The sequence below is a fragment of the Lagenorhynchus albirostris genome, chromosome 1 (genome assembly GCF_949774975.1).
Source record: "Lagenorhynchus albirostris chromosome 1, mLagAlb1.1, whole genome shotgun sequence".
Lineage (NCBI taxonomy): Eukaryota > Metazoa > Chordata > Mammalia > Artiodactyla > Delphinidae > Lagenorhynchus > Lagenorhynchus albirostris.
Genome location: NC_083095.1, coordinates 39,458,260 through 39,481,100, shown reverse-complemented (window position 1 = coordinate 39,481,100; position 22,841 = coordinate 39,458,260). Strand labels below are relative to the sequence as shown.

Here is a 22,841-nt window from a genome sequence, read left to right as displayed (position 1 = left end):
TGAGGCAAAACCCTTCATAGTAGTTTACTCAATGCCACATCAATTATGAGGTTTTCTACTCTAGGTAGCTGGACCAGACAATGTTCTTGGCTCTGTGTGAGTTCAAGGGACTGTTACTTCATCATTTTCAGAGGTTCTTTCCATGGCTGCAGGTAGGTTCCTCACATGCATGCACTTATCAGTATTCAGCTGAAAACTCAAATATAGCAGACTTATAGAGTTCTCTCTGTTTTTAGCTCTCCTCTTTAATACTGTTTAGTGAGCTCTCACAGCCTTAGCCTCCCTGGCCTCCTAGCTTTATCACCTCAAATCAGGGAGACCACCAACCTTGCCTGGGTTTCCCTTCCCTGTACAATGGCTTCAAAGCTTTCTCCAGGTAGTCAGCTTAGACAATCATAGGACTGACTTGCTTGTTTCTCATCTCTTAGGAATTGCTGTTTTTTGTTGCCTAATGTTTAATATCTTCAGAGCCATGTGTTATGTCCAGGTTTTTAGTTGTTTCATGTGTGAGAGCAGATTTAGTATTTGTTTTGTCACCTTGATCAGAGGCAGAAATCCCCTTAATGAACTCTTAATAATTTAAAATTGACCTTGGATGTTTTTTAACATAGTTTGATCTTTTGGAATTTTATTTCTTGCTTTCCAAGTCTTGTAGAGTCTCTAAGGAATGTTAAAGTTTACCTTCAAGTGTGATGAATGGTAGATTATCTTTTTTCAGGTTGAGAAAGTTTCCTTCTATTCCTAGTTTTCTAAGAGTATTTTATCATAAATGGGTGCTGAAGTTTATTTAATGATTTTATACATCTATTGAGATGATTATATGTTTTTCATCTGTAACCTATTAATGTGGTTATTTACACTTAAGATACTTTCCTAGTATTTAAGCATCTTTGCATGTATGCTGTGAATTTTTATTTTTGATGCATTTGTTTTTAATACATTTAAATTTTGTTTGCTGCTGTTTAGCATATTTGTAACTAGGATCATCAGAGATTGAGCTACTATGTAAATTACCTTCTTTGAGTTCATAAACTGATATGGGAAGTTTTTCCTTCTAGAACAGCTTATATAAAAGAGCAAGTTACCTGTTCTTTGAAGGTTAGAAAAAGTCATATAAAACCATCTGGATGTGATATGTCCCTTTTGAAATTTTTCTACGTTTTATTTTTTTACTGGTTACTGGCCTATATGTTTTCTGTTTTCTCTTTTTAAAAAATTGTTTAAACCTTTTTTTTTCTCTTGTGATTTTTAAATGTCTACTCTGTAGTTATATTTGTATGAATCAACCTTGTCAATGGTTTATCTTTAAAAGATAGTTTTTATCTTCTCTATTTTTAATATTTTCTTTATATTGATATTTTTTATTAATATTTGCTTTTATCTTTTCCATTTCTTCCTTTTATTTTGCTTTGGTTTAAACAGTTGATTGATAACATCTTGAATTGACCATCTAATATTGACCATCCATATTAATTTTTTCATCTTTTTCTTGATTCCTAATACATACTCTAAATTAATCCATAAATTTTCTTTAAGTACCACTTTAACTATATCCTACAAGTGTATGATATGTAATGTGTTCATTATTTTTCAGTTATTAATATTTTATTATTCCAATTAGGGTTTCTTTTTCTGACCCATCAATTATTTAAAACTGTGGTTTCTGGTTTCCAGAAGCATTTTTATAATTTGTTAAAAGTCTTGTTTTATTTCTAACTGTACTGAAATTAAAATGTGGTCTAACTGTATTTTTGAAGCTTCCTTTGTGACCTGATACATGGCTGATTTTTATAACTTTTCCACATGTGCTTAAAATTACTGTGTATTCTTAGATTGTTTTGCATCCCACCTTGTGCTAGTTTAATCCCTCTTGTGTATTATCTTCTGTGTGTTTGTGGGTGAGCTCATCTTCAGAAGGGGTGTTTTTGTACATGGTGATGGGTATAATCCCGTATACCTTGGGTTATAGAAGTGTTCCTATAGAACAATTTTGTACTTACTTCTGTTAGGTCTCCTGGATTTCATAGGTGCTTGATCATTTTTCTTATTAATTTATTGCCTTCAGATGTCTGCCCTGTGTTGATATTATATTTCTGTGAAGGCTTGATGTTTTTATTTCTCACAGGATAATTTTTTTCCCATTCACAGCCCCAAGCAAATAGCAAGCTTTCTTCCCACTTCTCTAAGTACAAACTACTAGATGGAATTTTACTAGTCCCCTTTTCAAAGAAAGGACAGGATTTCAAAAAGAGTAGTAGTCTTATGCTAGGGTACTGAATCCAGCCTTGTATGAACCCAAGGCTATTCGTATCTGAGATATTAGCCTATGGGACCTGCAAACAAGTTAACTACCACTCTGGGCTAATACCAGGCGTCTTTCTAATTTTATCAGCATTTCTGTGAGTTTGTAGTAGGAGGGGTTCTATATGGCCTCAGGCTTCTGTATAGCAGGAACCAAAAGCTGGTCTAATTTTTAAAGATGAATAAACTGAAGTTTATTGATGACCCAAGGTTACTCACTTAGGAAATGTCAGAGCTGGGATTAAAACCTGTGTATGATTTGATTCTTTTTAAAAAAAATTAATTAATTAATTTATTTTTGGCTGTGTTAGGCCTTCGTTGCTGCGTGCGAGCTTTCTCCAGTTGCAGCGAGCGGGGGCTACTCTTCGTTGCAGTGTGCGGGCTTCTCATTGCGGTGGCTTCTCTTTTTGTGGATCATGGGCTCTAGGTGCGTGGGCTTCAGTAGTTGTGGCTCATGGGCTCACTAGTTGTGGCTCGTGGGCTCTAGAGCACAGGCTCAGTAGTTGTGGTGCACAGGCTTAGCTGCTCTGTGACATGTGGGATCTTCATGGATCAGGGCTCGAACCCATGTTCCCTGCATTGGCAGGCAGATTCTTAACCACTGTGCCACCAGGGAAGCCCTTGATTTGCTTCTTATTGATATTCTTCCTCCTTTGCATTTGGCTTTTATATGGTATTTGTGATAGTTAATTTTATGTGTCAACTTGACTGGGCCACGGAGGTGCCAAGATAAAGTTGGTCAGATATTCTGGGTGTGTCTGGGCAGATGTTTGTGGATTAGGTTAACATTTGAGAAAGCAGATTGCCCTCCCTAATGTGGGTGGGCCTCACCCAATCAACTGAAGGCCTGAAAGGAACAAAAAAGCTGAGCAAGAGGGAACTCTGCCTGCTTGATTCCTTGAGCTGGAACATTGATCTTCTCCTGCCCTTGGGCTGGAACTTACACCATTGGCTCTCCTGGTTCTCAGCCTGCAGTTAGGCTGGAACAACACACTGGCTCTCCTGGGTCTCAAGCTTGCCAACTGGAGATTTTTGGACTTCTCAGCTTCCATAATCTCATGGGAGCCAATTTTATATATATATATATATTTTTTTCTTCTATTGGTTCTGTTACTCTAGAGAACTCTGACTAATACACTATTATACTAATTTTAAATTTATATTTTTATTAATTATTGAAGCATTTGTTTTATTTCTAATAGTATGGTAGACACTAAGGGGACAGACTAGAGAAGAATGAGTTAAGACTACACATTTTTTGAAGATGTTAGAGAAGTCACAGCTGCATAAACCCATTTAGAAAATGTAAGTAAGAAAAATATTAGAAGGTAAACTGCATGGCAGTTAAGAATATGGATGGAACAAGGGACATTATTATACCAAGGGCAACATTTCTTATTCAGTGGTGCCAGGCTTGTTCAGTTGGTTCAATGCCTAAAATTGAGGTGTTTTTTGTGGCACCCCATGAAATTTTAATGTATTTATTTTCATCATGAATCAGGGATCATTTTACCAGTGGAAAATGTAGCTAGATTGTATAAGCCATATAATAGTCACAGCCATGAGTATGCATGTCCATGACAAAACAGGCTGAGGAAAGAAGCATGATTAGCAATGCCCATATTTCTTTGTTAATATTCATTTGTGTTATTGCCTGTTTGTGCTTGCAGCATATATGTGATAACAGGCATCCAAAGCCTAGAAACTGTATGGGGAAAATGGAACATTTAGCAAATTTCCCATTAATTTTTCTGCAAATGGAGAAAAGTTATTTATTACCTGATTTTCAGGGACATTATTGGGAACTACTTTTCTGATATATGCATACCACCACTGAATAGCTGATGTACAAATTGTGTGAGTTTTTTTTGGAATATGGATTTTATGCTTGTATTATTTTTTTTCTGAAAAAGCTGTTACTTAGCTAAGGGAATATTTTCAGTCTATTTCTTTTCAGTTGTCATGATATATTTGGATATATTTACTGTGAATTTGGTGCTGAAGAAACTTTGAAACTGTTGTATGGAAATTATCTGTGTAGCTTGACTGGGCTACAGTTGAGTTTTATCTCAAGATAAAACAACTTTGGAAATTGCCTTGAGGATGATTTGCAGCATGGAGTTGGAAGATGAGAGAATGAACTGAACAACTAGAAATCCAGAAACTCACAACACCTGCAAATCACAAGATCTGTTCACTGTCTTTCTTAGCCTTGGTTACATATCCCAGTCCCTTCATTTTAGTATCCATGGCAATGGGGTTTTTTTTCTTTTGTCTTCCTAATCAGAACATTTGTAAATTATAATGTTGATTCACATTTGCTTGTAAGGATTCATTGGGGGTGATAGAGAACTGTTGGAGGTTGGAGAAAAGAAAGAAAGAACAAGCATTCTGGTTTTATGTTTTCTGTACATGTGCAGAAATTTAATTATCAGGTCACCTCATTCTCAGCAGAGTAAATTACAGTCTTGGTCATTAATTTGTATGTAAATGCCACTGTTGTAGGAAAACAACACAACACTTGAGTCCTATCAAGAGATGCCCTTGAAGGAACTCTCCTACACTGTTGGTGGGGATGTAAATTGATACAGCCACTATTGAGAACAGTATGGAGATTCCTTAAAAAACTAAAAATAGAACTACTATATGACCCAGCAATCCCACTACTGGACATATACCCTGAGAAAGCCGTAATTCAAAAAGAGTCATGTACCACAGTGTTCATTGCAGCTCTATTTACATTAGCCAGGACATGGAAGCAGCCTAAGTGTCCATTGACAGATGCATGGATAAAGGTGTGGCACATATGTACAATGGAATATTACTCAGCCATAAAAAGAAGTGAAATTGAGTTACTTGTAGTGAGTTGGATGGACCTAGAGTCTGTCATACAGAGTGAAGTAAGTCAGAAAGAGAAAAACAAATGCCGTATGCTAACACATATATATGGAATCTAAAAAAAAAAAAATGGTTCTGAAGAACCTAGGGGCAGGACAGGAATAAAGATGCAGATGTAGAGAATGGACTTGAAGACACGGGAAGTGGGAAGGGTAAGCTGGGACGAAGTGAGAGAGTGGCATGGACATATATACACTACCAAATGTAAAATCGATAGCTAGTAGGAAGCAACCGCATAGCACTGGAAGATCAGCTCGGTGCTTTGTGACCACCTAGAGGAGTGGGATAGGGACGGTGTGAGGGAGACACAAGAGGGAGGAGATATGGGGGTATATGTATATGTATAGCTGATTCACTTTGTTATAAAGCAGAAACTAACACACCACTATAAAGCAATTATATTCCAATAAAGATGTTTAAAAAAAAAAGGAGATGTCCTTGTAGGAGGCATACAAATTAGCAGAGCTTAAAATAGTCAGGTAAGTAAATGGTTTAGTACTGCTCTTGTTCAGGTGAGCCTTGTTGGAGTGATCAAACAGCTTAGAGTAATTTTCAAAGCCAAGTGTTCAGAAAACATTTGTATTTGAGAGAGTCCAAATAGTGAGAAATGAAGGCCCAATGAGTACAGATACAGGTCTTGCTCAGAATGCTACCTGTAGTGAAGGCTTTTTGTGATCTCCATAGTCAGACCTAATCACTGTACCCCTCAATGCTTTCATGATGCCTCTTTTCGTATCCTGGATGAGTTTGGCCTGGTAGGGAAGAGAAATAAGCTTCAAAGTGGCTAAAGTAGCCCTTGTTATAGGACTGTTCACTTAGGTGATTAGCTATACAGATTTCTGTCCAGAGAAGCCAGGAAAATTTGGGGCTGATTTAGCAAACACTTGGCTCATGGAGATAAAAATGGTGGGCTAAGTGTAGCAGCAGGGGAGTCCAGGCTGTGTCAGTACTGTCTGTCTTCAGGGCTATTTAGGTTTAACTTCAGTTTGTGGCTGGTGGCTGTTGGGAATAGGGTATAGTAACTAGAGGCACAGAGGTGTCAGACCAGAGCTAAATTGTGGGTGACATTCAAGGTTTATCTAGGAGCTCAGAATATAAATCAGAAAGCCAGGAGAAACTTCCCAGGTGCACACAGTGGGGATCAGAGAGACACTCCGTTTGGTGGGCACTCTGGTCCTCAGACTTCTTTTCTCTGGCTAGAGCAGGAGGACGAGTTCTAGACTTCCTTGGTTTTCAGTCTTCTTAACTGCACAGAAATGGCTCAAGGCTGGGAATATTTGAATCAATAAGGGGAAGACAGAACTTCAGTGCGTTGCAGTGAGGGAGAGAGAGAAGGCTGTCATGGGAACCAGCTTTACTTCAATCCACTTTTTAAAAGCGTTATTGTGGTACAGTGGCATACGGTAAACCGCACACATATGCAGTATACAGTTTGGCAACTTTGACATATTATACTTGTGAAACCATCATCACAAGCAAGAAAACAAACATCTACATCATTCTAAAAGTTTCCTCACGACCTTTGTAATCCATCCTTCTCTCTAACCTCCCCTCGCCCCTGCAGGCAACCACTGATCTATTTTCTGTCGCAATATATTATTTTAAGTTTTCTAGAATATTATATAAATGGAATTATATAAAGTGTACTCTTTTTTGACTGCTTTTTCCCCCTATTCAGCCTAATGCTTTTGAGGTTCGTCCATGTTGTTGGAGGTATAAACAGTTCAGTCCTCTTGACTGCTGACTAGTATTCCATCGTATTGATATACCATTATTTGTTTATCCATTTACCTGTTGCCACACTTTTGGCTTGGTTTCAGATTCTGGCTATTAAAATATAAGCCTATAGGAACACTTGTGTAAAAGTCTTTGGGTGGACATGTGTTTTTTTTCCCCCTCTTGGGAAAAATATCTAGCAGTGGAGTGGCTGGGTTAAATGATCAAATGTCTGCTTAAATTTTTAAGAAACCAGCAAAGCAGTTTTACCATTGTATTCCTACCAGGAGTGTACAAGAGCTCCAGAAGCTTTACTTCCTTGCAGTCAGTTTTGAAAATTTTTATTGGTATAATATTTTGGTATTAATGTGTATTCCTCTGATGATTACTGATGTTGAGTATCTTTTCATTTGCTTATAAGCCATTTGTTTGTACATATTAGTTTGTGAAGCACGTGCTTGAAATTTTTTATTGGGTTCTTTGTATTGACTTATATTATTATCAAGTTGTAAAAGATCTTTCTGTATTCTGGATACAAGTCTTTTTTTTAACATCTTTATTGGGGTATAATTGCTTTACAATGGTGTGTTGGTTTCTGCTTTATAACAAAGTGAATCAGCTATACATATATCCCCATATCTCCTCCCTCTTGCATCTCCCTCCCACCATCCCTATCCCACCCCTCTAGATAGTCACAAAGCACCAAGCTAATCTCCCTGTGCTATGCACCTATTTCCCGCTAGCTATCTATTTTACATTTGGTACTATATATAAGTCCATGACACTCTCCCACTTCGTCCCAGCTTACCCTTCCCCCTCCCCATGTCCTCAAGTCCATTTTCTACATCTGTGTCTTTATTCCTAACCTGCCCCTAGCTTCTTCAGAACCTTTTTTGTTTTTTTAGATTGCATATATATGTGTTAGCATACAGTATTTATTTTTCTCTTTCTGACTTACTTCACTCTGTATGACAGACTCTAGGTCCATCCACCTCACTACAAATAACTCAATTTCATTTACTTTATGGCTGAGTAATATTCCATTGTATATATATGTCACATCTTCTTTATCCATTCATCTGTCAATGGACGCTTAGGTTGCTTCAATGTCCTGGCTATTGTAAATAGAGCTGCAGTGAACATTGTGGTAAATGATGCTTTTTGAATTATGGTTTTTTCAGGGTATATGCCCAGTAGTGGGATTGCTGGGTCATATGGTAGTTCTATTTTTAGTTTTTTAAGGAACCTCCATACTGTTCTGCATAGTGGCTGTATCAATTCACATTCCCACCAGCAGTGCAAGAGGGCTCCGTTTTCTCCACACCCTCTCCAGCATTTATTGTTTGTAGATTTTTTGATGGTCCAATTCTCACTGGTGTGAGGTGATATCTCATGGTAGTTTTGATTTGCATTTCTATAATGATTAGTGATGTTGAGCATCCTTTCATGTGTTTGTTGGCAATCTATATATCTTCCTTGGAGAAATGTCTATTTAGGTCTTCTGCCCATGTTTGGATTGGGTTGTTTCTTTTTTTGATATTGAGCTGCATGTAAATTTTGGAGATTAATCCTTTGTTAGTTGCTTCATTTGTAAATATTTTCTCCCATTCTGAGGGTTGTCTTTTCGTCTTGTTTATGGTTTCCTTTGCTGTGCAAAAGCTTCTAAGTTCATTAGGTCCCATTTGTTTATTTTTGCTTTTATTTCTATTTCTTTAGGAGGTGGATCAAAAAGGATCTTGCTGTGATTTATGTCATAGAGTGTTCTGCCTATGTTTTCATCTAAGAGTTTTATAGAGTCTGGCCTAACATTTAGGTCTTTAATCCATTTTGAGTTTATTTTTGTGTTTGGTGTTAGGAAGTGTTCTAATTTCATTCTTTTACATGTAGCTGTCCAGTTTTCCCAGCACCACTTATTGAAGAGGTTGTCTTTTCTCCATTGTATATTCTTGCCTCCTTTATCAAAAATAAGGTGACCATATGTGCGTGGGTTTCTGGGCTTTCTATCCTGTTCCATTGATCTATATTTTTGTTTTTGTGCCAGTACCATACTGTCTTGATAACTGTAGCTTTGTAGTATAGTCTGAAGTCTGGGAGCCTGATTCCTCCAGCTCCGTTTTTCTTTCTTAAGATTGCTTTGTCTATTCGGGGTCTTTTGTGTTTCCATACAAATTGTGAAATTTTTTGTTCTACTTCTGTGAAAAATGCCATTGGTAGTTTGATAGGGATTGCATTCAATCTGTAGATTGCTTTGGGTAGTATAGTCATTTTCACAATGTTTATTCTTCCAATCCAAGAACATGGTGTATCTCTCCATCTGTTTGTATCATCTTTAATTTCTTGCCTCAGTGTCTTATTGTTTTCTGCATACAGGTCTTTTGTCTCCATAGGTGGGTTTATTCCTCAGTATTTTATTCTTTCTGTTGCAGTGGTAAATGGGAGTGTTTCCTTAATTTCTCTTTCACATTTTTCATCATTAGTGTATAGGAATGCCAGAGTTTTCTGTGCATTAATTTTGTATCCTGCTACTTTACCACATTCATTCATTAGCTCTAGTAGTTTTCTGGTAGCATCTTTAGGATCCTCTATGTATAGTATCATGTCATCTGCAAACAGTGACATCTTCTTCTTTTCTGATTTGGATTCCTTTTATTTCTTTTTCTTCTCTGATTACTGTGGCTAAAACTTCAAAACTATGTTGAATAATAGTGGTGAGAGTGGGCAACCTTGTCTTGTCCTGATCTTAGAGGAAATGGTTTCAGTTTTACACCATTGAGAATGATGTTGGCTGTGGGTTTGTCATATATGGCCTTTATTATGTTGAGGTAAGTTCCCTCTGTGCCTACTTTCTGGAGGGTTTTTATCATAAATGGGTGTCGAATTTTGTTGAAAGCTTTTTCTGCATCTATTGAGATTATCATATGGTTTTTATTCTTCAGTTTGTTAGTATGGTTTATCACATTGATTGATTTGTGCATATTGTGTATATTGAAGAATGCTTGCATTCCTGGGATAAATCCCACTTGATCATGATGTATGATCCTTTTAATATGCTGTTGGATTCTGCTTGCTAGTATTTTGTTGAGGATTTTTGCATCTATGTTCATCAGTGATATTGGCCTGTAATTTTCTTTCTTTGTGGCATCTTTGTTTTTGGTATCAGGGTGATGGTGGCCTTGTAGAATGAGTCTGGGAGTGTTCCTCCCTCTGCTATAATTTGGAAGAATTTGAGAAAGATAGGTGTTAGCTCTTCTCTAAATGTTTGATAGAATTCGCCTGTGAAGCCATCTGGTCCTGGACTTTTGTTTGTTGGAAGATTTTTAATCACAGTCTCAATTTCAGTGCTTGCAATTGGTCTGTTTATATTTTCTATTTCTTCCTGGTTCAGTCTTGGAAGGTTGTGCTTTTCTAAGAATTTGTCCATTTCTTCCAGGTTGTCCGTTCTATTGGCATATAGTTGCTTGTAGTAATCTCTCATGACCCTTTGTATTTCTGCAGTGTCAATTGTTACTTCTCCGTTTTGATTTCTAATTCTATTGATATGAGTCTTCTCCCTTTTTTTCTTGATGAGTCTGGCTAATGGTTTATCAATTTTGTTTATCTTCTCAAAGAACCAGCTTTAGTTTTATTTATCTTTACTATTTTTTCCTTCATTTCTTTTTCATTTATTTCTGATTTGATCTTAATGATTTCTTTCCTTCTGCTAACTTTGGAGTCTTTGGTTCTTCGTTCTCTAATTGCTCTAGGTGTAAGGTTAGGTTGTTTATTTGAGATGTTTCTTGTTTCTTGAGGTAGGATTGTATTGCTATAAACTTCCTTCTTAGAACTGCTTTTGCTGCATCCCATAAGTTTTGGGTCGTGATGTTTTCATTGTCATTTGTTTCTAGGTATTTTTTGATTTCCTCTTTGACTTCTTCAGTGATCTCTTGGTTATTAAGTGGTGTATTATTTAGCCTCCATGTGTTTGTATTTTTTACAGATTTTTTTCCTGTAATTGATATCTAGTCTCAGAGCATTGTGGTTGGAAAAGATACTTGGTATGACTTCGGTTTTCTTAAATTTACCAGGCCAAGATATGGAGGATGTTCCACGAGCACTTGAGAAGAAAGTGTATGCCTTTGTTTTTGGATAGAATGTCCTATAAATATCAATTAAGTCCATCTTGTTTAATGTATCATTTAAAGCTTGTGTTTCCTTATTTATTTTCATTTTGGGTGATCTGTCCATTGGTGAAAGTGGGGTGTTAAAGTCCCCTACTATGGTTGTGTTACTGTTGATTTCCCCTTTTATGGCTGTTAGCATTTGCCTTATGAATTGAGGTGCTCCTATGTTGGGTGTATAAATATTTACAATTGTTGTATCTTTTTCTTGGATTGATCCCTTGATCATTATGTAGTGTCCTTCTTTGTCTCTTGTAATAGTCTTTATTTTAAAGTCTACTTTGTCTGATATGAGAATTGCTACTCCAGCTTTCTTTTGGTTTCCATTTGCATGGAATATCTTTTTCCCTCCCCTCACTTTCAATGTGTACGTGTCCCTAGGTCTGAAGTGGGTCTCTTGTAGCCAGCACATATACGGGTCTTGTTTTTGTATCCATTCAGCCAGTCTATGTCTTTTGGTTGGAGCATTTAATCCATTTATGTATAAGGTAATTATCGATAGGTATGTTCCTGTTACCATTTTCATAATTGTTTTGGTTTTGTTATTATAGGTCTTTTCCTTCTCTTGTGTTTCCTGCCTAGAGAAGTTCCTTTAGCATTTGTTGTAAAGCTGGTTTGGTGGTGCTGAATTCTCTTAGCTTTTGCTTGTCTGTAAAGGTTTTAATTTCTCCGTCGAATCTGAATGAGATCCTTGCTGTGTATGGTAATCTTGGTTGTAGGTTTTTCCCTTTCATCACTTTAAATATGTCTTGCCACTCCCTTCTGGTTTGCAGAGTTTCTGCTGAAAGATCTGCTCTTAACCTTATGGGGATTCCCTTGTATGTTATTTGTTGTTTTTCCCTTACTGCTTTTAATATTTTTTCTTTGTATTTAATTTTTGATAGTTTGATTAATATGTGTCCTGGCATGTGTCTCCTTGGACTTATCCTGTATGGAACTCTCTGCACTTCCTGGGAATTCCCTTGTATGTTATTTGTTGTTTTTCCCTTACTGCTTTTAATATTTTTTCTTTGTATTTAATTTTTGAAAGTTTGATTAATATGTGTCCTGGCATGTGTTATGGGGATTCCCTTGTATGTTATTTGTTGTTTTTCCCTTACTGCTTTTAATATTTTTTCTTTGTATTTAATTTTTGATAGTTTGATTAATATGTGTCCTGGCATGTGTCTCCTTGGACTTATCCTGTATGGAACTCTCTGCACTTCCTGGACTTGATTGACTATTTCCTTTCCCATATTAGGGAAATTTTCAACTGTAATCTCTTCAAATATTTTCTCAGTCCCTTTCTTTTTCTCTTCTTCTTCTGGGACACCTATAATTTGAATGTTGTTGCATTTAATGTTGTCCCAGAGGTCTCTAAGACTGTACTCAATTCTTTTCATTCTTTTTTCTTTCTTCTGCTCTGCGGTAGTTATTTCCACTATTTTATCTTCCAGGTCACTTATCCATTCTTCTGCCTCAGTTATTCTGCTATTGATTCCTTCTAGAGAATTTTTTATTTCATTTATTGTGTTGTTCATCAGTGTTTGTTTGCTCTTTAGTTCTTCTAGGTCCTTGTTAAACGTTTCTAGTATTTTCTCCATTGTATTTCTAAGATTTTGGATCATCTTTCCTATCATTACTCTGAATTCTTTTTCAGGTAGACTACCTATTTCCTCTTCATTTGTTTGGTCTGGTGGGTTTTTACGTTGCTCTTTCATCTGTTATGTGTTTCTCTATCTTCTCATTTTGCTTAACTTACTGTGTTTTGGTCTCCTTTTTGCAGGCTGCAGGTTCGTAGTTCCCATTGTTTTTGGTGTCTGCCCCCAGTGGCTAAGGTTGGTCCAGTGGGTTATGTAGGCTTCCTGGTGGAGGGAACTAGTACCTGTGTTCTGATGGTTGAGGCTGGATCTTGTCTTTCTGGTGGGCAGGACCATGTCCGGTGTTGTGTTTTGGGGTTCTGTGACCTTATTATGATTTTAGGCAGCCTCTCTGCTAATGCGTGGGGTTGTGTTCCTGTCTTGCTAGTTGTTTGGCATAGGGTGTCCAGCACTGTAGCTTGCTGGTTTTTGAGGGGAGCTGGGTCTTAGCATTGAGATGGAGATCTCTGGGAGAGCTTTTGCCATTTGATATTACATGGAGCTGGGAGGTCTCTGGTGGACCAGTGTCTTGAACTTGGCTCTCCCACCTCAGAGGCACAGGCCTGATACCCGGCCGGAGCACCAAGACCCTATCAGCCACATGGCATTATATTGTTTCTCTGTCTTTTATCTCTTGCCTCTCTGAGCCACAATATTCTGTGGAATCCAGAATTATATTATCACAACCCAACTTCCCTTTGTTCAAGTGGAACGCATTGCAGTTCTCAGACTTCCCTTTTCCTTCACTCTTTACTGTCAGGGTTATGTACTGGAAGTCTTTATTTCTTTCAGCTTGGGCCTCTTAGTGCCTCATTCTCCTTCCAGCCTGTTCTCATGCCTTTCTCATCACCTGCTGAGGCCTTTTTCTTTTCCTTTGTGCTTAGGCTAGTGTTACTTGCTCAAGGGTACTGAGTGCAGAGGCCTGGCACCAGGCACTTCAGAACAGAGTTCCTGGTGCCTGGATACAAGTCTTTTATCTGACATGTGTGTAAAAACTTGCCCTCAGTCTATGTCTTGCCTTTTCATTTCTTAATATCTTCAATGAGGAAAAGTTTTAAATTTTGATGTTTAATTCAGCAGCTTTTTTTCTTTTATGGTTCATGCTCTTATATATCTTAAGGTTGCAAAAATTTCTCCTATGTTTTTTCCCCAGGAGTTTTATAAAGTTTTACAATTTGATCTATGATTAATTTTTACACCCACACACATAAGGTAAGGGTTGATGTTCCATATTAATATCAATTTTGCTCAAGCATCCTTTTTTAAAAGATTTTAATTTCCTTTTTTAAAAGATTTTCCTTTTTTAAAAGATTTTAATTTCCTTTTTTAAAAGATTTTAATTTAATTGCAGAAGCAATTTTGAATTGCTTTGCCACTTTTGTATAAAAAATGGACCATATTTATGTGGTGCTATTTCTGGACTCACTTCTACTGATTTATTAGTTTACCTTTTTGCCAATAGCAAATTGTCCTGATTAGCGCACCTGTATCATAAGTCTTTAGAGCAGGTAGGTTGGTACTCCCACTTTGTTCTTTTTAAAAATTATTTTGAATATTCTTTTTATAAAATTTATTTATTTATTTGTTTATTTTTGGCTGCATTGGGTCTTCATTGCTGCACGTGGGCTCCTTCTAGTTGCAATGAGTGGGGGCCACTCCTCGCCACGATGCGCAGGCTTCTCATTGTGGTGGCTTCTCTTGTTGCAGAGCATGGGCTCCAGGTGCACGGGCTTCAGTAGTTGTGGCTCACAGGCTCCGGAGCGCAGGCCCAGCAGTTTTGGTGTGCAGGCTTAGCTGCTCCACAGCACGTGGGATCCTCCCAGAAGAGGGCTTGAACCCACGTCCCCTGCATTGGCAGTCAGATTCCCAACGACTGCACCACCAGGGAAGTCCCTGTTTTGAAATACTATAAGTCCTTTACTTCCTTATACATTTTGGAGTCTGATTGTCAAATTTTACAAAATATCTGCTTGGATATTGATTTAGATTGCATTAAAACAATAGGCTAATTTGGGGAAATTAATATCTTAACAATACTGAGACTTCTCTATTTTTTCTCAGAAATACTGCTTTTAGTGTGGTAGGTTTGAATGCCTCTTGTTAAACTAACTCTTAAGTATTAATGTATTTTCATCTTTTGAGAACAGAATTAAAATTTAAAAAAATTTCCATTTGTCATCAGAATATAGAAGTGTAATTGATTTTTATATAATGACTTTACTAAATTCATTAAGTAGTCTCATCATTGATGTTAGCTATAGAGTTTTAGTAGATTCCCCCTCTTTTCAGATTGTTGAATATCCCTAGTAAGCTGAGATTTTTTTGTTTTATTTTAATCAGAAATTGATGTTGGATATTGTTACTTTTTGTGTGCCTGTTGAAATGATTGGGTTTTTTTATTGTGTTAATTTGATGAATTATATCAATTGATTTTAGTATTTTAAACCAACTTTGCATTTCTAGGATAAACCTTATGTGGCCATAATGTATGATCCTTTTAATACATTACTGGATTTCATTTGTTAATGTTTTGCTAAGGATTTTTTGTAACTATGATATATGGGATACAGGTGTAAAATTTTCTATTTTTGTGATGTCATTGGCTAAAACCTGAACTATGAAAGCATGGGGGAGAGTCCTTTTGTTTTGTTCTTTCCTCCTTGGACTCCAGTTACACATATTTCAGACAACTTGATGTGTTATCCTTGTTCACCGAGGTTTTGTTTATTTTCTTTCCAAAGGTTTTATGTTCTTCAGATTGATTACTTTTTACTGAGCTCCTTCGAAGTTCATGGCCATCTCCAATCTGCTACAAAACCAATTGGCTGAATTTTTTAACTTCGAAGATTTTATTTTCAATTCTAAGTTTATTTAGTTTTTTAAATATTATTTTCATTTCTCTACTGAAATTATCCTTATTTATATTCATTACAATCACCTTTTCCTTTGATTATTTGAACTTATTTATAATAGGTACTACAAAGATGTTGTCTTTTGCATCCAACATCTGAGTCATCGTGGGGCTAGTTTCAATTGAATGCTTTTTTTCCTTGATGATTCACATTTTTCTTGTTACTTTGTATGTCTAGTGACTTTTGACTGTGCACTGGACATTATGGATGAAATGTTGTAAAGGTAATAGATTCTTTCATTTTCCTATAAAGAATATTGCTTTTTGTTTTAGCCCACAGTGAAATTACTAGTTGATTCCTTTGACTATATTGGTTTTATAGCTTGTTATGCTGGGCATATTTCAGTTTTAGTCTTATTTCTAATGTTGACCCTTCTAAAGTTTTAATGGAAAACCTGGGGTGTCTTCCAAGCCCCTCTACCTTGGCCAGATTCAATCTCCTAACTCAGTCCCTACTGAGGTAGGCTTAAACCAAAATGTCTAATCAAATTTTTAGCCCACTAGCTGTTACTTTTTCTAGGTTTCTTGGACTCTTCCCCCATGCTTTCATAGTTCAGGTTTTAGCCAAGTGTTTGAGCTAAGTTCATATGCAGACTTTGGGGCTCCCTCTCTGTGGTTTCCTCTTTTCTGGGGTTTCCTTCTCCATTTCCAGCTTCTCTGGATTGCCTTGAATTCTGTCCTCTGACACCTCGAGTCAATAATACTTGTGATTTCTGCCTGAGTCCTTGATGCCCTGTGCCTCATAGACTTAGGAATACTTTCAGCAGAAAAGTAGTTTAACCATGGATCTCATCCAGTGAAATTTCCTTCTTTAAAAATACTCGGGGCTTCCCTGGTGGCGCAGTGGTTGAGAGTCCGCCTGCCGATGCAGGGGACGCGGGTTTGTGCCCCGGTCCGGGAAGGTCCCACATGCCGCGGAGAGGCTTGGCCCGTGAGCCATGGCCGCTGAGCCTGCACGTCCGGAGCCTGTGCTCCGCAACGGGAGAGGCCACGGCAGTGAGAGGCCCACGTACCGCAAAAAAAAAAAAAAAAAAAAATCGATCCCCTCCATCCCCTCCAGTTTCTGCCTGTTCCTGCTCACTCCCTATGCCTTCAGATAGTTGGTTTAAATTTTTTTCATGAATTCATAAGTGTTATTAAGTTAGTTCAAGTCTCTTACTCTGCTGTTATCATAACTGGAATCCTCAATATTGTAACTTACTTTTCCCTAGTGTAGTGATCTTTATGTTACTAATTTTAGTAAAATATTTTCTATCTGACTAACTCATATTTAAGTATTACAAGTGCTGTCTCTTTGTTCATATATGAAATAAAGTTGTCAAAACATCTCATACAAGGTGTAGGGTGACAAAACAAGTGTGCATCGGAGAACCAGATTGTAATCCTTCCTCTGCCACTAACTAGCTACTTGACATATAGTTATGTGCCTTGAGTAGTCTCAGCCTTAGTTTCTATTCTGTAGAATGAGAGAGTTGGGCTATATCAATGTTTTTCAAACTTAAAAAAAAAGTCAGGACTCTTATTTTTTTCCCAACAGAATCTTATAAAAATATAAACTGTCTTAAAGCAAAACAGCCCTGATTGTACAGGGTGTATAGCTCAACCTGCTCAGTGCAAGTACCCACATCTCCACTTTTACTGTGGGTGGCATTGAAGCTCCTTTGTGGAAACCCAGACCTCCACAAAGCATAGTCTGAAAAAAATCAAGGCTGATGATTTATAAAAATCTTTTCCCATCCTGCCTGAGTCCAAGAATGGTTGGATTATGCATCTAAAAATGTGACCATTTTTTTTTAGGATCTGACAGGGGCAGTTGTCAACCTTTGACGCTCCCTTCTGCTTTTTCACTTTAACCAACTTTTTTTTTTTTAACATCTTTATTGCTTTACAATGGTGTGTTAGTTCCTGCTGTATAACAAAGTGAATCAGCTATACATATACATATCTCCCCATATCTCCTCTCTCTTGCTTCTCCCTCCCACCCTCCCTATCTCACCCTAACCAACTTCTTGTTCTTATTTCTATCCTTATCCAACCACCCTAGGCAGACATTTGCCGTGGGTATTTGAGAAATCTGGTATATTAGGGATTCCTGCAATTGTAGCTAAAAGTGGCACCCAGGTACCGTACCACCGAGCACAGCCCACCCCCGCCTGTCTCTACAACCCATCTATAAGATATGAGCAGTACTTCCCTGCACCTAATTGCTCCTGTGTGGGTGGGAAGGAATTAATAAGCTTGGATCTTCACTGAGCGTGTATAAAGTCTTTCTCCATCTGTAAAATAGCAGCAGTCAGGCTTAAGAAATCCTCTCTTTGCATCACCAGTTGGTGGTTTTGTTGCCTTAAAAGAAGCAACAAAATGAGCAGGTGTTGAGCACTGCCCACATCCAGACAGCATTGCCAGCTCTCACAGAGTGCTCCACCTCTAGGCTTGGAAAAAAGTAGAGTGAGGGAAGGAAGGTGATACAACCCACATTTTCAGCTTAATTTTCTCCTATTCCAGCCCTTGTTTCTTTCATCCTTTCCCTACAGCAGCTCTAATGATGAGTTTGCAAGTCAGACCCTGCGAGGACAGGCATTCTTCCCTTTGCATGTAAACGCGAGGCTTCCTAGAAGGGTTTCCACATAGGGCACTGCCATGATGAGGCATAATAATAATCGTTAACATATTTAGCCTATCATATGTCAGGCATATACTAAGTACCTTTACGTGGTTTATCCCAGTTAGTCCTCTCAACAACTTTAAGAAATAAGGAATATCAAAATAAGGACCCTGAAGTTCAGAAAGATTAAGGAACTTGCTTAGATCTTAGACCAGCGAATGGAAGATCCCAGATTCAAACTGAGGTAGCTTGACTCCAGATTCTGCACTCTTAACCACCCTAGCCTTCACTGATGTTAGACTGACAGGCAGTTTCTGTGGCACTGGGGTCCCGCCTTCCTGTCTCTTAATTGTGGAAGATGAAGATGGCATTTCCTCTGCCCCTCTTTACCAGAAAAAAAAATTCACTAAAAATCAGAGGGAGGCATGTTCCGATGGCACTGCTGTAGAGACTTGATATTGATGGGTCTACAGTTAACTCTCTTTTTCTGTCAAAGTCATGAACTTCCTGCCAGTGCAAGAAGCCCACAGTGGCAACTCAGTAGTGTGTGAACAGAGGGATGGAGCTGGATGGCTGTGCATCAGAAAGATTGCAGAGAGTCTGACTTCTCTTTGGTGGTAGCTACTGAGGGGGTGTCTAAGATCTCCTGCATTCTGTGATTGAGTGAAATGCACAATCTCAACTTCAAGATGTATTCACATCCATGACATTTGTGCAACTTTTTCTCTGTTGTTTTAGCAAGATAATTAGATAAAGAGATTAAGTGTTTTGTTTTGTTTGGTTTTGTTTTTTCGGGTACGCGGGCCTCTCACTGTTGCGGCCTCTCCCGTTGCGGAGCACAGGCTCCGGACATGCAGGCTCAGTGGCCATGGCTCACGGGCCCAGCCGCTCCGCGGCATGTGGGATCTTCCCGGACAGGGGCACGAACCCGTGTCCCCTGCATCGTCAGGCGGACTCTCAACCACTGCGCCACCAGGGAAGCCCAGAGGTGAAGATTTTATTACAAATTTCCATCATGCTCTTTCCCAAGTGCATATCTTGAAAGGGGTTTGAACTTGGTATTTATACAGTGTTTCAGAAAGTACTATCTTATGTCTGAAATAAGTGCTACAACTTAGATGAGACTTTGTGATTTTCAAAGATTTATGTTGAATGAAATCCAGATCAGCTATTTAGTTGTTGACACAGACTCTTACAAGGCAAGTAGCAGCTGGGATCTTTCAAAAAGGTAGGAGTCAAAATTTAAATTTGAGAAAATAACCGACCAGTGAGAGAGCTTGGAAAATAATGTGGCAAAACCATTGACCTGGAGACCTGGAGACCTCCGTTTGGTCCTGGCTTGGTATAACCATGGGCAAATCAGTTTGCCTCTTTGGGCTTTGGTTTCTTTTCATGAAAATGAGGGAACAGATAGATGCTCATGAAAATCCTTTCTAGCCCAACCTATGTGATTTTATCGTCTTAGTGACCAAACGCAGTTGTATAGATTTTAACCTGGATTTTCTTCCTTGAAGAAGCAGATGGTACAGGGAGCATAATGTAGTCATTAATAATATTGACTCTGGAGCAAGACCACCTGGGTTTGAATCTTGGTTCCACTATTTATTAACTGTTATGACTGTGGCAAATTACTAACCTCATGGTGCCTCAGTTTCCCCAGCCACAGAATGGGGATAATAAAGTATTGACTTCACTGGGTTATTGTAAGGAGTAAATAAGTTATCATATGTAAGATTCTAGAACAGTGCCTGGAACATGATAAATGCTTTATATGGGATTGTTTTTATTGTTATAATAGCACCACTATTGATTTCTGTTGCTGCTCAGTGGTTTCTAGGAGAGATGGTAGGTTTCCTTTTTAAACAGAATTCCCTGAGATCTTTGGGGACTCAGGTTCAGCATAACATGTGCAGTTGCATTTATAATCCCACGAGGAGCAATGGGCCAGTTATACTGCAGCCTGAGTGTGTTCACTCTCACATGGACTGACTCTTCTTCCCACTGCTCTTCTCTTCTCACAAAGGAAGCAACCTCTTGGCAGATTTCAGGGTGGAAATGGTAGAACCCTCTCTCACCTCACTCTGAAAAGTAAGCTAGATATGGCTCTAGTGTCCTGATGCAATGATGTTTGATGATATGTGCAGTGACTAAGAACAGAGATTCTATGTTCAAGTCCCAGCTTTGTTACTTTGCTAACTTTGTTGCCTAGGGCAAGTCACTTAACCTCTCTATGCCTCTGTTTCCTGTCTCTAAAATGGGAAGAATAATAATCATCCCTACTTCATGGTGTTGCTGTGATGATTAAATGGGATAATATATGCAAAGTACCCAGAAGGTGCCTGGCATATAGTATATGTTTAGTAACTGGGAAGCATTATAATCACTGTTACGATTCTTATATCGAGTGAGGAGAATATGTGCTCTGTGGCTGATCAGTGACTCACTGAAAAAAAGTCAAGGACTACATGCTGGTAAATGAATGAATTCTAATTCCTGATTTTATACATGAGGAAATACCCATGGACTAACTCACTTAATTTAAAATTGAGGACTTTTGACTATTTACATTTTTAAAAACTGGCCTAGTAATACAAATGGAATGGAATATCAGAGTTGGAAAAAGTGCCAATGGATGTCTAATCCAGCCACTTCACCAATGCATGTATCTCCCCGAGTATCTCCCAGGTGCTTAGCTGGTCCTATACTCTAAAGGTGGAGAGAGTTTAGTTTTGGTCCCGTTCGTCTCTGGGTATCTTCCATATGTGATGGTCCATCCCATGCCAGAGCACTATGCCCAGCACGTTGAGACGTGAGGAGACTGTCCATTGTAATGGCATTCTGTTGAGACAGCAATGGAATCTTTTCTAACACTTAGCTTTTCAGGTCCTACCGTGGGGCTGGTCACAGCCAACAGTAGAATTGAGTGAGCTGAAAACAATATTATGCTCTTATGTTCAGGGATCAGCTGCTCCATAAAAGAGAGAAACAGATTGAATGTTGGTGCCTGTCAGGTAGAACGTTTGGAGTCGGAGAATTTAGATCTAGAAAAGACCTGGGAAATTATCCAGACATTAAAAGTGAAGATATTTCTTCCACAAATGAAGAAACAGGGTCAGAGAGGTTAAGAGACTTGGCCACATCGACTCAGCTAGCTAATGTGAGCACAGAGAATAAGAGTTCTTTCTGCCATCTCTCTCCCATTCTCTGGCAGAGTGTTTAGAAACGTGGTCTCTAGAGACAGGCTGACTTGATTCAAATCTTGATTCTTCCCCTTCCTGGCAGTACGATCTTCAGCCAGTTGTAGACTTTTCTCTGCCTCAATTTTCGTACTTGGAAAATGGGAACAGTAATAGGGGTTTTGTGTGAGATATGTGTAAGGCGCTTAGGACAGCGCCTGGCACATGAAAAGCATTCAGTCTGTTATAATTACTAATTTCCAAAGAGCCTCAGGAAAATCAACTCTTAAGCCAGAGAATAAATGTTTTGGCCAGGCTGGTGTTTAAAGTATTTTCTCTCACTTAAAATATTGCTTTTTAATTTCTTCTTAGCCTCTGATTCAGAAGTGATCTTCAGGACCCATCTGTGAATTAACACCCATATCCTTCCCAGGAGCCACTGTGTGACTTTTGGATGGAAAGAGTAAATCTTTAAAAAATAATTCCCCATTATTTATCGTTTCCAAATCTCACTCAGCAAATGTTTACAGAGTAGCCTGCCACGCGCCTGGCACAGAGATAATGCCTGGAGGGATGCAAAGGTGGGCAGTCTGATGTGCCCCTTACCTTCAGGGTGTGTACAGGTTGGGTGGAATGGGCAGCAATTAAATAGGTAATTCTGCCACAGAGCTGGAGGGAGCACTGACGGGACAGGACAGGGAGTGATTTCACAGCACGTGGAAGGAGCCTTAAGTCCCTAAACTTGATTTAAGGGGTCAAGGAAGGACTCTCTGGAGGAAATGATGTCTATGCTGAGACCTGAATGGTGAGCTAGATTCTGGACGAGTCTAGACGGGGCTGGAAAAGCATATTCCTGGCACAGGAAAGCATGTGTGAGTGTTGCTGGGGAGCAGGGAGGAGCGCTCAGGGTTTTGGGAGAAAATACTGGCTATTCACCAATCTATTCAACATTTAACAAGTGTTTATTAAGTACTTACTATGCAGCAGGCATTGCTTTACATACCACAGAGACATCAGTTAACAAAACAGATGATGTCTTTATTTTCATGGAAGTTATGGGGGAGAAAAAAGAAAGAAAGAAAGAAAGGTGGTAGGTACGGGAACAGAGCTGCTTCAGGTAGGAGGATGGTCAGAGATGTGTTTAGGTTGAAGTGACAGTCAAGCTGAGACCTCCGTGGTGAGAGGAGCCAGCCAGGTAAACACCTGCGGGAGGGGGAGTTTCAGGTGGAAGGAGCAGCACAGGCAAGGGCAGAACTGATCTTGATCACGGCCTGCTGGAGAAACAAAGAGGACAGAGCAGTGTGCTGGGGTGGGAAAAGTGGTGCGAATAATTTAAAGGGTGTTTGGGTTGAGTCATTGGTGCTGAGAAAGGCATTTCTAGTATAAACTAGTTATTTATTAACCTTTTAAACCCATACGATGTGGTGTCACTTGTCAAAACTGGAAGTTTGGGGAAGA

At 38.6% G+C, this 22,841-nt stretch overlaps 1 protein-coding gene across 1 annotated transcript in view; it reads left to right on the top strand.

Moving 5' to 3' along the window:
* SYT16 (synaptotagmin 16) overlaps window positions 1–22,841 on the top strand; it is a 113,133-nt gene that overhangs the window by 54,089 nt on the left and 36,203 nt on the right. The gene's annotated exons all lie outside the window — the stretch shown is intronic.